Source organism: Lathyrus oleraceus, chromosome 7, assembly GCF_024323335.1.
Source record: "Lathyrus oleraceus cultivar Zhongwan6 chromosome 7, CAAS_Psat_ZW6_1.0, whole genome shotgun sequence".
Classification (NCBI taxonomy): domain Eukaryota; kingdom Viridiplantae; phylum Streptophyta; class Magnoliopsida; order Fabales; family Fabaceae; genus Lathyrus; species Lathyrus oleraceus.
The window spans coordinates 527,772,748-527,783,022 of record NC_066585.1 but is presented as its reverse complement, the minus strand read 5'-3'; the positions used below and the strand labels follow the sequence as shown (position 1 = coordinate 527,783,022).

Here is a 10,275-nt window from a genome sequence, read left to right as displayed (position 1 = left end):
TTAAGCTTGCAATGCGTTTATGACCTGTATTCTGCAGTATGACTCTTCCTCCTTCGACTTGGTATGCTTGGTGTAATTTGTGTGCCGTATAGCATGTAGTGGAGCATTGCTGTTTGTAGTATCATGATGACATTGCAGGTCCATTTGGCATGGTGACGAATTGGAATGCTTATGGATTATGCTCATGGAGGATTGCAATTGCTGCAGGCCGCTCCATGTTTTGACTTGGCTCAAGATTGCAAGTTTGTTCTGTCTTGGTGTGTTTTTGTGCAGGTCACAGGTTGTAATTTTGGTGAAATTCGACGTTTCGGTTGTGTCATTAGCAGCAAGATGAACAAGATGGATTGCTTCTCGTTGATGAGAACGAACTTGTTCTTCGGCGTTATCATTCATCGCATTGAGCTTAGCAGCCATAGCAGAGCAGTCTAAGAAAGCACAGTTGGCTTTAGACAGTGAACCCTCCATGTGTCTCATTTTCTGCAAAGCATTCCTTGAAAGATAAGTTGATCCTTAATCTCCAAAACTGTTTGATTTGTCACTTTGCGAGACTGATAGCGTAAAATATAATGATGTTGGCTTACTGTCAAACCATATTGCTTTTCAGCAACTTTAATAATATTCTCAACTTTATTTCTTTGAAGGGAGCTTGTATATTCCTTGGAGAAGGTCATTTTTGTGGATGCTGATCAGATTATCAGGACTAACATGGGAGAACTCTACGACATGGATTTAAAAGGAAGACCTTTGGCATATACTCCATTTTGTGATAACAATAAGGAGATGGATGGATATCGGTTTTGGAGACAAGGTTTCTGGAAGGATCATTTGCGGGGGAGACCGTACCATATTAGTGCTTTGTATATTGTTGATTTGAAGAAGTTCCGAGAGACTGCTGCTGGAGATAATCTCCGAGTTTTCTATGAAACCCTTAGCAAGGATCCGAATAGTCTATCCAACCTGGATCAGGATCTTCCTAATTATGCTCAGCATACCGTGCCAATTTTTCTTTGCCCCAAGAATGGCTATGGTGTGAGTCATGGTGTGGTAATGCTACAAAATCCAAGGCAAAAACAATTGATCTGCGCAACAATCCAATGACAAAAGAGCCGAAGCTTCAGGGTGCTAGACGAATTGTATCCGAGTGGCCATACCTTGATTTAGAGGCAAGAACATTCACTGAGCAAAACTTGGGTGATGATCAAGAACCCATTCAATCCCCTAACGAATCTAATGAATCCAAGGATTCGACTAATGAAGATACATTGAAAGAAGACTTGGAATCCAAGGCAGAATTATCATTTGTGAACTTCGGTGACAAACGTGTTCTGTGCAAGTCAAAGTTGATATTTGATGAAGTTGACACCGTAACGCAGCATGATATCTTAATCTCTTACCAAGGAGTGCTTGGTTGATATATTAGAATGCCACAAAACACTAATAACAGTGAATGCAATGAAGATTTTCCTTCTCTGTTAAAAAAATTTGGTTTAGAGAGAAGTGTTAGTTATTCAAAACTAATTATTGTAGACAGATGTATGTGCTATAATCTGATGTACCATCATGTTCTCATCCAACTCTATTGTAGAGTATGGGAAGAACGCTAGAGTCAGCAATGCCAAATTTACCATGTAATAGTGTAACTTTATTTTACATCAGTTATCTCTTTCAATGAAAAAAAAACCAATAAAACCAATCAAATTAACCCATAATTTGTTAAAATTACTTTGATATCAACTCTAACATTTATTTGGAAATTAAAATTAATTAGAGTTTGAATCATTAGTAAAAACACAATTAAGATTAAATTGAAATTTGGAATTAGACTTAATTTGAAATTAAAATCAAATTGAAAATTAAAAAGTCAAATAATTAGAATCCATTTTAGAATCAAAACACCATGATCAAAAAGCCTAGATAATGACCGATGTTTATCAAAAAATATGGATTTGGGAATGGACGGTTGCCTTTGGTCATGAATGTATGCAAATGAACTTTAGGCCAAGTGCCAAATGAAAAATAAAAAAAAATGGAAAAATTCAGGACCAAAATCGGGGTATGACAGAGAATTCTTGAAGAACCCTTGATGATCCAAGATGAAAAGATCAATAAAGGAGCTTGGATTTATGACTTCATGTGGCTAGGAGAAAAAGAAAACTTATCATCATCGTCTTGAATTGCTAAGGTGGGTTCCTTAAATTATGTTATGATTTAGAGTAGATTATTTCATGACTTGCATTTTATAGTAATAATAGTTGATCAATGGTATGGTGAAGTTATAATATAATCTTTAGGATTTTGGCATGATTATGCTATTGCATAACTATGAATTCATATGATTAATTGATTATATGAATGTTCTTAGTTGAAGGATTATGATTAGGGACAATCAAGGTGGGCTTAGGAATAAATTTATATTAAAAATTTCCGATTTTTTGGGTTTCAGGTTTTTGAGTCAACTCATGGTTCTGCTTGAATTGACTCATGATAGTTTTAAGTCTACTCATAATTCTGCTTGAATCTGCTCCTAATAAGTTTGAGTCTAGTAATGGTTTTACTTGAATTGACTCATGAATATTTTGACTCGACTCATGGTTTTACTTGAATCGACTAATGAAAATTTTGATTATACTCATGGTTCCACTTGAGTCAACTCATGATGGTTTTAAGTATACTTATGATTCTGCTTGAATCGACTCATTGAAGTTTTGAGTCTACTCATGGTTCTACTTGAATCAACTTATTTCAATTTTTAGTCTACTCATGGTTTTGTTTGAATCATCTCATGAAAATTTTGAGTATACTTGTGAGTCTAGTTTAATGAATCATGCAAGAAGGATTTTCATTCGGTTTTATGAGTTGACTCATAAAACTTCATTAATTGACTCATGAACCCAAACTTTTCCAAAAACCCTCATTTTCATGCTATAAACCCTACTTTAAGATGGCTAATGACCCTTGATGCCAATGGAATGATCCTAGACTTGATTATCAATATGAGTTGACTTAAGATATGGCAATGTAATACTTATGGATGCTATTGACTTGTTTAGCAAGGAGAACATTAAGAAAACCTAAATGACTGGAAGTTCTTGCAATCAACCATGTATTCCTAGGATATGTACATTAGATAGACAATGATGAGCATGGTTTGATATCTAAAGCAATATTTACACTATGGTTGATTCAATATATCGATGATGTTGATGCCAGAGTATCATTCATAAAATGGAATCCAATATATTAAAGTGAATGCATGAATACGTCCCATGTGACCATGGATTACAATCACGAGAATGTAATGTGTTCTGGTTATCCAATAAGGGATATGTGATTATCCTGATGAATTACTGAAGGATATGTGTTTTATCTGGTAACTTAATTGAAGAATACGTGATTTATCTTGACGATATCGGTAAAGGAATATGTGATTAGTATGATATTCCCAATGATGAATACAAGATTTATTCATGGGAGGATATTGTGATTTAGCATAGTGATTCAGGCATGTGGGTATTATGATTTATCCCATGATTCAATTATAGGGCATGTTGATTTGTTATAGTAACCATCACGAATATACGGAGATTTAACTTAGTGATTCAGTGTAGGGCATGTTGATTTGTCCCGGGCGAGCCAATATATGAATATGTGATCTATTTTGATAATCCAATTGGTGGGAATGGTGATTTATCATATAATCAAGTAAAGTCAATGAGTATTGGGTTGAAGATATTAGAATGTGTGTTGGAATGTTGACCTATGAAGAGAGGTGAGACATTGAACTAATTGTTATTGGTCGTATGCAATATATGGGTTACATTGACTATTAATTCAAGTTATACCTTGATTGGGTAGACGGGTATCAAAAGACTCACTAGTTTAGCTTAAGATCTCACTAATATTATCAGGACCGTCTTTGAGGGCGTGCAAGGCGGTCTATAGCACAGGGCCTCACAATTTTTCATTATTAAACTATAGTAAAGAAAGACCTCCATACACATATTTCACGATTAAATAAGGCCCTGTAAAAAAATTCACAACTAAAATGAAGTTAACTTCAATTTATTACACAAGGCCTCTCAAAAGTTTCAGCAGACTCTGAATATTATTATCTCATCTCACATTGTTCTAATTTTTTCTTCAGATTAACAGGTGCTCGAGTTGGATTTCAAGTTGAAAGCTTAACACTAAAGAGCCATTGGATTGCATTTTTGATATCCTGGCAAACTCTGTTGTTGGATTATGTATAAGTCAAACTTGTTATTTTGTAATTCAAGGAAACCATGTGGTAAAAATGTATTTGGTTATATTTCGGAGTTGTACATTTGATGTATCATGTACAAGAAGTTAATGATATAACTAATATTTTAGACATGTAATTATGGCAAGGTAATTGTAGATTCCTTGATTATAATTGAGGCAATTTTTTTGTAGTTTTACTAATTATGAGTTAAGTAAGCTTATACTCTTTAAGTTCGCTTAAACTCCAACATTGATCTTGCTCTCTATTATGTAATTTTCCATTTATTAGCAATATCCCTCATTTTCGTTCTCACGCTAGATCTTGCTTTTGTATTTGAATAATGAGTTTAATTTAATTCTCATTCAAATTTATGCTAATCAAGCATAATTATGACTATATTACTACTTGAGTTACTAGCTTTTAGTTTATTGATATCATTTAATGTGTGACATTTTAGAATGTTGGGATTAATATACAACATAGTTTTTATAGGCTTGTGTAACGTGTTTAAAATCTATTCCTAAATTTGTTATGATGCATCTTTTATAGATTAACAAACTACATTTTGGAGATTACAATTCTAATACCAACTTATATTTATGTTTCTGCAAGATAATGTTGTTAGATAAAATGTATGCTTTCTTTCAATTTAATATGATGAATATGAAGTCACTGATTCAATCTAATATAATATGATGAGGTTGCTTGCGTAGGTTCAAAAATAAAAAAATTATTTTTAATTGCAACTATAAAGAAAAATTGATTAATATATAATAGGTTTTTCCTGAGGATTAAGTCATATGTTGTTTCCCATTTTTATACTATTTAAGCTTTTTGTGATAATTATGAATTTAATTTTATTTTATTTTTGGACCGACTCTCTAATAGAGATTTTAATAGTATTTATGAGTTTAATTTTTAATTATCATCAAATGAATGATTGTTTTCTTAATTTTTCACTAACTAGACATCGTTGCACCAAACTTAGGGGTAGATTGACACTTAAGTACATTTATTGGGTAATTTATTCTCAATGTTGTTTACATTACTACATTTACTTATGTTGAGTATCCTCGTAAGCATGTATTATATATACTTTTCCTTTTATATAACTTTAGACTATAGTGAGAGTTTATGTGATACTTATTCAAGAGGAGTGTGTCATAGCAAGTGTGTGATATTACCCCGACCATTGTTAAAATGGATATCTATATCATGTATTTTCTCACTTTGATTCTCCATTCCCGTTTGAGTTTGGGACGGGAAACGAAGATTGTCCAGGGATTCGGGTTTGGGTTTGGGGGAGGTAAGAACCGTCCCCGACCCGCCCCGTTACCATCCCTATATGATACATTGAATTTAAATTTCTTTATAAAATATTATATGAAATGTGATTTAAAACAATATGAATAACGCATCGGAAGGTTGTTTATGAGTATGTGCCCTAATATTTTATAATTGGGTTTGTGCCGACGAAAATCTTTCTCCTTATCGTGTTGTAACGTGTTTAATAAAGACGTGTGAATAATTACTAGATAAATAATTTCCATAATCGTGTTGTAACGTGTTTAATAAAGATGTGTGAATAATTACTAGATAAATAATTTCCATAAGAACATGCAAGCTTATATATTAAACCGTTTTTTAAAAATCTTTCTCCCTAAAGACAAATGACATTCATTGGTAGATAATTTTATAATAAAACTAACCATTGTTGACATTCATTGGTAAACAATTTTATAATAAAACTAACCATTGTTGACATTCATTGGTAAACAATTTGATAATAAAACTAACCATTGTTATAGTGTAAGAAGAAAAAGAATAATTGAGCTTCAAAGTAGTAAATAGTGATTGAGTGAAAAGATTTATGAATGTAGAGTGGAAACACTAGTGCAGAAAGAAGATTTTACACCCGTTTTTTATACATATTACACCCGTTATGATAGGGTGTAAATTCAAAGGGTGAGATATGTATGAAGAATTTACACCCGTTTTAAAACGGGTGTAAAAAGAGAATATATTACACCCTATTTTAGATTTAAAAAAAGGGTGTAATTGGTAGATATATACATTAAATTTTAAGACATTTACACCCTATTTAATATAAAACGGGTGTAAATTGTCACCTATTACACCCTGTTTTAGATAAAAAAAGGTGTAATTGGTAGATATATACATTGAATTTTAGGACATTTACACCCTATTTAATATAAAACGGGTGTAAATTGTCACCTACATACATTGAAGTTAAACGAATTTACACCCTATTATAATTCAAACGGGTGTAAAATGACAAATATTTACACCCTATTTTTGATATATCAAATGTAAAATATCTTATAATTACATTTAATTTTAACACATTTACACCCTATTTTGTGTATGAAGGGTGTAAAATATCTCAATTTTTTAAAAATATTTTATTTGAAATTTCATTAAACCAAATATTTTTATATATTCCTGGATATTCAATAAAAAACAAAATAACCAAAACAAACATTTCTCTAATCTTTAGAATCTTGCACCAAGTCATACATCAACAAAAATTGTATTCATGTAAGAAAAAAATTCAACCACTTTGTTCATGTAACTTGTACCAATAAATCATTCATGGAACAAAAATATATCTATATATAAGTTTTTTTTAATCGCTTCTGTTTTGTCATTAAATCTTTCTTTTCCTGGTTCTCTTGCTCTTCAACCTTTTGCAAAAAGAATTGAGCCCAAAGTTGTCGGATGTGATCAATTGACTCTTTTTCATATGATGAGGTGTCTGTGAATATCTGCAAGTTCAAACATATAATAAATTAAACAACTACATGTTAAAACAATAATTTACATGTTTTTCATTAAATATATGTAATATAAAATACCTCATTGAATCTTTCAACAATACAAGCATCAATAATTTACATTTGCTTTTTACACCCGTTTTTTGTAAAACGGGTGTAAATTTACAAATTATATTATTCTTTTTGTACTAGTGAAAGAGAGTTATGATAATAAAACTAACCATTAGCATTTATATTGCAGAGTGAAAAGGTCGGAAGCAGTTGGGTTTAAGGAAAAGGTTCTAAAATATCGGGATATAGATAATCGTCGCATTAATAAGTTAGTTATGATTTGTTCAATAGCTACTACTTCCTATCAATATTATAAATAAAAAAGATAACATTAAATCTTAATTACAATTATAAGTAGAAGTCATTAATTTTTAAGTTAATTAATAATTATATTACTATTATATCCTTGACTCAATTAAAAATGATTTGATATTGATAATTGATTTATTAAATATAATTAAGAATATAATAGTAAATTTTATTTTAATTCCACCTGAAATCATGAAAATTTATTACATTTGATTAACTTTTTTTTATTCTTTAAAAATAATTGTTCTAATTTATAATTGTGACTAGAGGAGTAGTTACAATTCTTTTAAGAGATACTTCCCCGTCTCATAAAAAATGTCTTATTTGATCAATATGTGATTCTTAAAAAAAATGATTAAATGTGTTGGTTTTAGTGAAAAAAAATTAATATAATTTACTAGAATATTTTTATTAAATATAATTAATCAAATGAAAATTAATGAATATAGTTATAATAGTGAAAAATAAAAATAAATACCGCATTGATAATATAAATAAATAATTATTTTGAAACAAAGAAAAAATGCAAATGAGAGTAAGGGAGTAGTTAAGAATTAATTACTAATGGTTATAAGTATAAGTAGTTATTTATGACTATGTCTGCCATTACATTCATATCTAACAAACCTTAAAATTTTTTTAGGATGGCTCCCTATATGCAAAGTTAAAAGACTAATAACTATCTATTTTTCACATCTTGAACTTAAAAACAACCCGTTATCAAGGGTCAATCATTTTTCACATCAGTCAATATATATATATATATATATATATATATATTACAATGGATTGAGACTAATTTAAATTAATTGCCTATAATCGATTACACAAAATCTGTAACTGGTTAATGATGTTTCTACAAAACAAAATAAACTCAATGGTAATCGGTTACCAAAACAAAGTAACCAGATACACTTGTTTCAACAGCTAAAGTTACTACACCTTGTAATCGGTTAGCATAACGCAATAACGGGTCATAAAATTTGAATTACTATTTTTTATAACACACCACCTTAATGCATGTGCTCCAAGTCTTTCATGCCCATGCTCTTCTTCAATCTCTTGAACACTTCAATTGTGTGTCCCTTGGTCAGCAAATCAACCACCCGCTTTTCTTTTCTACAATATCTCAATCTTAATCTTTCTTCACTAACAAGTTCTCTCAATTAGTGAAACATCATATCAATGTGCTTGCTCCTCCCATGTGTAATTGGGTTCTTAGCAATATTTATAGAGGAAACATTATCAACCATAAGCGTTACAACGTCACCCTTTTTCGATGCCCAACTCCTTCCATAGATTCATCAACCAAACGGCTTGACACACACACAACGAAGCGACAATATACTCAGTCTAAAAAGAAGAGAGTGCTATTACCATTTCCTTCTTCAAACACCATTAGATTGGTCTTTCACCGAACGTAAAGATGTATCAAGTTGTATACTTTCTATCATATTTATCTCCATACCAATTAGAATCGGTAAAACCGAGCAAACATCATTTTTTGTCCGTGTCCATTACGGGAAAAAGAATCCCGTAGCCAATAGATCCTTTGATATATCTTAGAATCCTCTTGACTGCTTCCAAGTGAGACACCTTTGGTTGATTAGGAGAACTATTATAATTCCTTGTGTTCATTTACTTTATTACATTTACTTTTCTACGTATCACTTCAATCTGTTAAACCAGAAAAATAACTCATCATTTTATTTTCATAAGCCAATAAAAGTAAAACTAGTAAAATTACAAGGCAAAAGTGTATTATTTTTCTCTAAAATTTCTAAACACCTAATTCACCTCCCTCTGGTGAACTTTCATACTTACAATGAAGTGATGCATTTTTAAATAGAAACCATTCACAAAGCATTACTTTGAATTTTGAATAATAAAAATTGATGTAATGCAATTTTTCAAATTTAATCAAACCATGAATCAATGCAAAGTTTGGAGACCAATTTGAATATGAAATTTTACAATTTTTAGGTTGACATTTGGATACCATAATTTGGTATTCAAATACCACATAAAAAATATACGTTATTTTTAAAAACTTTGCACTTGGTATTCGGATACCATATATGGTATTCGAATACCATATTGAAAATCTGGAAAAATATGAAGTTTGTTTATGTAGCATTCGGATATTATATGTGGTATTCAGATACCACTTTTTAAAAAAGCTTAAAAACAACGCTTTAAAATGTGTTTTGATGCATTGACATGTATGGTTATGTAAGAAGGACGTAGGGGAAGAGAGTTATGATTTCTTAACATTGAAATGTCTTAAAGAGTGAATTACAAGAAATATCTTTGAAAAAGATTCCTAAAGACTTGATTTTCTTCACTTTATATAAATGCTCTAACTTGATTAAAATGTCTTTTTGAGTTTTTTGTCTTCATCAAAATTACTTCTTAGAATGAGATGAATTCACAAGAGTCATCTACCTCTTTGTCAGGAAATCAACATATACTCGTGGAAGTAGATTATATATCTAAATGGATTGATGAAATAACTTCTCCTATAAATGATGCCCGAACTATGATCAAGTTTTTTAAGAAAATTGGTGTACAAGACTCATAGTTAGTGATAGAGCTTATTTAAAAAGTTTGGAATTAGACACAAAATTGCAATGCCGTCTAGAAAAGTCTAGAAAAAAATAATATTTTTGTCAAGAAATGATTGATCTCTGAAGTTAAATGACGCACTCTAGACTTACCAAACAACTTATAAGACACATATTGAAATGACTCTATTTAAATTGATTTAAGGAAAATCATGTCATCATCTAGTCTAAATTAAACACAAAGATCAATAGGCAATAAAACCCTTAACCTTCCTATCATCTCCATGTCGAAATTGATTTATGAAAAATATTA

The 10,275-nt window shown here is 30.6% G+C and overlaps 1 pseudogene; it reads left to right on the top strand.

The window, feature by feature from the left end:
• Positions 1 to 659: 659 nt before the first annotated feature.
• On the top strand, positions 660 to 1,412 carry LOC127104782 (UDP-glucose:glycoprotein glucosyltransferase-like; annotated as a pseudogene).
• Positions 1,413 to 10,275: the final 8,863 nt, after the last annotated feature.